A 6,566-nucleotide genomic window follows, 5' to 3' on the forward strand; every position below is an offset into this window, starting at 1 on the left:
AGTACCTCTATGCCCTGAACTTGCAGAAGCTGTTTTTAAAAAAAAAATTGCCCGAATTTCGCACAACAAGATTTTATACAGACAACACCCAATCCCTGTCACAATAATCGGTCAGCCCTATTTCATCTTCCGCTAAAATAATCGCATTTTAACGCCTTTAGCTTTTTGGAACTGTTCTGATGAATTTTCGATGACTTTACATCAATTGCACAGATCGAATTGGGCCATATTAGAAGGCGGAAGGCCAATGGCGTCCCTTGGCTCTTCTACAGATTGATTTTGACAAAGCCTCACCGCTACTTACTATGGCATAGGCGGCCTAAGTGTGTCCTAGCAGCAAAACGTCTTAAGAATGATTTACGAAGATGACCGTATTGTTCATTTTTTTACTGCGCTATTAACAACTGGTACACGTATGCGACATGGTCTATGAACTGTTTCTTCGTATGTGCTATAGTATGCCTGTTGCTAGAAGATATTCTAGTCGCTATGACTATCAGTGGATGGCCGTAGTATGATACAGATAAATAGAGCTCGTGTGGACATCTGTATCTGTCCTTCTTTACTTGTCTTCTCGCCACCCTCCTTTAGCATCTACTTCATCTGTGAAAATGCCAGAAACGACAACATCAGCGTGCGTTTCATTCTGTATTCAAAGTGGCTGCCGCTGCCATTACCGCGATTGGTGCTACGACCAGAAGACGAAAAGTACCCTCATAGTGGTCGCATCGCCCAGAAACCATCGACTACTTGTAGTAGTAATACCTGTCTGTGTAGCAAATGTCGGCAAAGCGTTTCATCGGTCCGACGACGTTCGTGGTTGGTTCACCAGTAGCCATTTCGGGGCGACATGTAGCCGGTCTATTAGCGCAGCGCTAGCGAACGGACCGTGTGTTTCATCCGGCGACTACTGTCAGGCAGAAACAGCAGACATTAACAAGCGGAATCAATGTTACGTATGCGGCGATCTAGTACTCGAGCATCGAAAGGTGGCACCAACGTTGTTTTACGTCCGCTGGCGCTGCCAACTCTCCGGACCATCGTTTGTTCAATTGCTTCGTCGTCGTCGCCCGGTGGCAGCGGCTCCGTCGAATCCCTGTCCCCGCCTGACCCAGTGGTACACATTGCAAGTCAACGCCGCGGCCGAGGTGGCAGCCTGCAGTGTCGGTACTTCATGAGACGACTAAAAAAGCCGGTTGAACGGGAGCCGGCTTCGACGGGCCCGAGTCCGCTTTTAAGCCACGTCAGTCGACATTGGCGCTACTCGCGGTAATCGTTAGTTCTATGGGAGAACCAGGGGAGGCTACAAGTACAACAAACATCCAACCGCCTACGCATAAACGTACACATAGCTTTTGATATTTTCACTTGTATTAACAGGCAAGGCGTCGGTGTTTAGTTTTTATGATGATGAGACGTGCGTCACAATTCAGAGTGCAGTATATGTGGATGCTACGGACAAAGCACGTATGCATGATTTCTATGTATTGATATATAACGATGCCAGATACGTGAATCTTATTAGGCTAGATGTATGGTGTATGATATTTTTGCAGACCGCAAAAATTATTCAACAAAGCCTAAGAACAGAAGACAAGTTGGCACGATATCAGTGGCTTCTTAAAAAGATTGAAAGGTTGAGTGTAGAAGTGATTTTCTTACTAACCACCGTTTGATTTTTAAAATTAACGGGCAATGGACTTTCTTCTTTTCAGGCAGCCGAAAATACCCTTCGACTAACACTACGCATAAGAGCAACTCCACTGATCTTCTGATAATCTTTGTCAAATATTTCTATAAATTCACGAACCAAGTTTTGATTTGTGGAAGTTTGTTGAGATTTCGGGTCTTTTTAGTTTGAGAATTCTATAAGTTTTGGTTGCCAGGGGACGGTTAAGGCCGCTTTATCGAAGTATGTTTCTTCTTCCTTTTCTGACCTGGTCGAAAATTCCTATATTAACATGCGTTTGACCGAATGGATCTGTTGTACAAAAAGGTTTGGTGCGCCTTGACGGCGAAACGGCCGTCATCTCGTTGAATTACATCTTTCGACCACATATTTTAAGAACTGTAAAAGTACTTAATTAATATTAAACAACAACAAATTAGTTTATGATATCGTAGCGATTTGTCGTACGGAAGCACTGAAAGCCATTACGTTGCAGTTAATTTTGCTAACTTATAATTTCAGAGGAATCTGTGGCATATGCATGTTAAGATTACTTTCGTAGATATATCGCAATTATTCGGATCGGTTTCATTAGCCGCCTGCCGGGCAAAAAAGACGTTTATGCGATGACGATACACATAATTAAATGATGATTAGGTTTATCCTATGATAGTGTCAATAAAGGAAAATGTTGACGAAATGGTCCGATTATGCTGTGCTAACCATCAACAGCGTTTCAGATCAGTATTCATCGATCCATTTCTAGGACAAGACAAGTTACCGTTGCCGTAAGTTCGATTCTGCTGTCGTCGGGTTAATCAAAGCTTCAGGACCAGCAATTCATAGTTTTGCCCATCCTATCAGCAGCTACAGTGAGCAACGTTGGAACGAGTTTGAATTTGTCCCACATTGGCCACTTCCGGGATCTTTTGGCGTGTAGTTTATTGTAATTTTCGCCGTAGTCGTCCCTGTTGCCGCCGCAGCCTTGTCGTGAGGGCCCAGGCCGCGTCCGCCCGTCTGTCTATCCGTAGGTCCGTTCGTCTGCGTTGCTATATATCGTGTTCTCTCTGCACTCAGTGGACACAAATGGCACGACGAGGATAGCAACACAGGAGGATGCATGTAATTGGCATGGGTAGCACTCATGCTACTGCTGCTGATGTCTGCTTAGGATAGCGTTCGTATACCAAAAGCGGTTCCGTTGGTATTGATCGAGTCTACATAGCACATTGCGTTAGTCTCAGCGTAGAAGACATGTAAGAAGACACAAGCGTTGCAACGTTGGCAGCAAATTCTGAGATTGATTTATATACTGTCAGTCCTCATCGATTTTTTGTATATATATTTGCGTGTATATCGTTGTATGTGAATTTGTTTGTCTGTCTAATCGTTTTCGAGGTGTAGAGCTCCGCACGGTTGCCTGTTGCTGACACGCATCTACCTTGTGCTTTCAGCGTTTTCGCTCGCCTGGCAGATCTCTAACGACCATGATAAGCACGGGAACAATCTAGTTTCACTTCTGGAAGCAATGGCAGTAATCGCAAGAGTGGAAGCTGCAGAAAATGCGGCGGAAATGAGGCATCGTTGCCTGAAGGGTGAGGATCTGCTAAATAAAATGGTAGAACTGTGCCGTACCTCGGAGATGTGCCCCAGCATAGCGTTGTTGCCAATAGGAATCCGTCGTTGGGGCAGTCAAAGAACAAAAATGTACTTCTGCTGCCGGAGCACAAAGGCGACACACAGAAGAGACATGTCTTCTACCTGTCGAACGATTAGGAATAGAACGAAGGGAAAGTTTAAGATACAATCTATTCTGGATGAAACTCGTGCCGTCGGCGGTATGTCAAAATAAACAATTATGTGCCACGGCAAACAGGAGCTCTCAGCGATGCGACAAATAGAGAAGGACGTTCATCTAATTATAATAATTGGACTGCAAACCGTGAATTAAACGAGCGCAAGCGGATAGCTTGTTGATAACACAGACAGGGTTAAATGACTCGAATGCCGCAGCGATTTTCACCAAACGTACGAAAGCCAAAACAAACTTGGCACTAGTGACTACCATAATACTACACATGAGATATTTTTTTCGAACGAGTTTCCTTTCCAATATAGTGGATGTTCTTCTTCCTGCTGGTAGCTTTCGTGACAACAAAGGACCGTATCTGAGGTATCAGTACGAAAAGCAAGTGTATCCTGATTACAGAGGCAGATGTTGTTCATGCCAAGTCTTAGACGTCGTACAATAACTGGCAAAATAATAAGATGGATATGCTGACGGTCGATCGGTGACTCCGGCGCTTGTCAGCGGCCACTAGGTCAACAAGATCTCAATGTAAGCGTATTTTAAATTCGGCATTTCTTTGGAAGTGACATAAAATACTACCGGGCAGACACCGCTTCCGCATAGGATGGGGAAAATACTTAGGTTATTGATAAAGTGCTCCTAGGAAGAGCTAGCGAAGAAAAAATTTGGGTGTTTCGTGCGATTTTTCGTGCAAATATATCCTGTACTCGTATTATGGTAACCAAAATGTCATCGTCGATGATCACGTCGGTCGTTCAGCTAAGGCTACGATAAAATATTCTGTGATTGAGCGTTTAAAAATATGTATAAGGATTATCAGTTAACAAGAGTCGCATTTATGTGTATCGATGCTATCAACCTATTCCCACAGTTTGCTTGAAGCGACTGACGAATAAGTATAAACGACGACGCGTTTTGCCAGGAGGCATAGTGCTTGAACCGCTTGGTATAGACATCTTCAACGATTTCGTCGGTAGGCTACATTCTAGCGCCATATAAAAGCAGTATACAAACAAAGGCACATTCTAATCTGTCCTATGTTGAATCGGCGGCTGTATGGTTCCTACTTTCCGGCGCTACAATTCATCATACAGTGCGCCAATAGATACGAGCTGAATTTATCGGCAAATGACGTGAAAATAGAGAGGCAAGTAACGTACGTCCGACTTAGGCCTCACCATTTCCGAAGGTAGATCTGAACAACCGGCTCCGAGCAAATCGCAAATTCTAAAATGCTAACATGCAATTAGATATGCACTTGAAAGCAAGCCAAATCCCCGTACATGTACAGTAATACGATCCAACCTGTTGGGCTTACTATGGTGACGCTGTAAGCCTTATTTTCTTTAAAGAATCGTCTTTACCTAGCGTTGAATATTTTCTACGCAAATTGAAAAGTACCGATTGCAATAGCTGCTTATTATTATTATTTATTGACAACATGTTTACAACATAAAGCGCAGATCTTTTATGCTTTAAAGAAAAATATGCCATAAAACACAATGGTCCACTGTAGAAAATTTTTTTACGAAATCAGCAAAATAGCGGCGAGACCTCTCTTTACTTATCTAGATCCTTACCTCAAAAACCAAACTTCAATTAATTTTTGCACCATCCCACATGTTAGGTTAATTGACATGGTCTAACGGTATTCACTTCAAGCACAACACGAAAGTTTGGGTGTTTTCTATTGCGGGTGAGAGATTACACTAGAATTCTCTAGACTGACTTTACAAGAGGTTCGCCAAAAGACTTCAAAGCGACCAAAAAAGAAACGGAACCCATTTTGCTATTCGACCTCTTGGAAGGAATAGTACAAGAGCGCTTAATATTTCCAATTATATTAAAGATATGGTTAAAGTTGTTAGGTGTGCATATTTACGGTGGCATGCAATTACTGGTTGACTCGATTTTTGGTCTTCTCGCGACATAGGCACACAAATGATCCTTTGAATACTTTCAGTTAACGGTGTTAAGTCATAAGAAAATAAATAAATAAACAAATAGCCTCTCAGAAAAAGATGCTTCTTGAATTATAACATATATATATATATTTGTGTGATTTTCTGGTTTTTAGATTGCAGGTCCCAGTAAACGTATTTTGGCAGAACTGCTGTTCATTGTTTCCAGCTACCAGCTACTGCTGCCAGCTATTTCCCGCGAGCGTTGGGCTAAATCATTTTTTTGTTACTACCAAGGATTAACACCCAGAAACGAAATCGAAATTTCTCAATAGAGTACCATTTCTCTACCTGATTAATTATAATCGTATTACTACTTGCTTCTGTGTATTGCTAATAACGTTAGTTAGTTGCGAGAATGTTTAATGTACTGGTTCCCTTAGCTTTTTGGTTAACTTGAAGTAAATGTTTCTGTTTCTCTTCCATTTTCCAGTAACTTGATTAATGACATGAAAGACATTTAGGATTAGCATTGCAGTAGACACTTCCAGCATCGTCTCCACTAGCAACAGTATGCAGTAATAACACCATTCACTATTACTGCTAGGTTTTATCAGTCAACGGTCCAATCTAGTAAATTGTCTCATTCAGTAGCTGAAAAAGAACCGGAGACCGACAAATATGTCGAATGACTGTTACAGCTCTTGAATAAAAAATCCCTCTCTTTTTGGTCAAAGTTTTTTTGCGACTGATATACTCCCGTATCAGAGTTATTTTCAATTATTCAAGAACCATTATATGATGGAGGGCGAGAGATCCGTTGCTGTTTTAACATCTGTCTCCTAGTTATTTAGGTAGTTTTGAAAACAATTCAGTTGAGGACTATATTCGCAACGTAACATAGTCGAAGATGGTGAAGGCTGTACACACTGATGGCACATAAGCCACCTATCGTGACTGTTCAAATCTTATTCCGAAGTTCCCGTTGATTTCGCCTCTTTACATACTCAGTGCAGCAGCAACAACGTTTCTAATAATCAGTAGCATGCCCAATGTGCGAACAGATTTCATATATATGAGAGAAGGTACATGCAACACTTCAGGCCATCGCAGGCGCTTAGCTCAATAACGTCTGATCGAGTGATGAAGGACTTAAGGATGTAGGGACTTCGAACAGAATACGATC

At 42.1% G+C, this 6,566-nt stretch overlaps 1 long non-coding RNA gene across 3 annotated transcripts; it reads left to right on the forward strand.

The window, feature by feature from the left end:
• The first annotated feature begins 1,262 nt into the window (after positions 1–1,262).
• Positions 1,263–6,120, forward strand: LOC111263171 (uncharacterized). Of its 3 annotated transcripts, XR_015312182.1 has the most exons (4): positions 1,276–1,342; positions 1,716–2,925; positions 3,124–3,264; positions 5,557–6,120. It is a non-coding gene; the product is annotated as an uncharacterized LOC111263171 (long non-coding RNA). The 3 variants fall into 3 exon arrangements; XR_015312181.1 differs by lacking the exon at positions 1,716–2,925 and having other exon boundaries at positions 1,263–1,342; XR_002682072.2 differs by lacking the exon at positions 1,276–1,342 and having other exon boundaries at positions 1,643–2,925.
• Positions 6,121–6,566: the final 446 nt, after the last annotated feature.

This window comes from Varroa jacobsoni, unplaced genomic scaffold (genome assembly GCF_002532875.2).
Source record: "Varroa jacobsoni isolate VJ856 unplaced genomic scaffold, vjacob_1.0 scaffold_740, whole genome shotgun sequence".
Taxonomy (NCBI): Eukaryota; Metazoa; Arthropoda; class Arachnida; order Mesostigmata; family Varroidae; genus Varroa; species Varroa jacobsoni.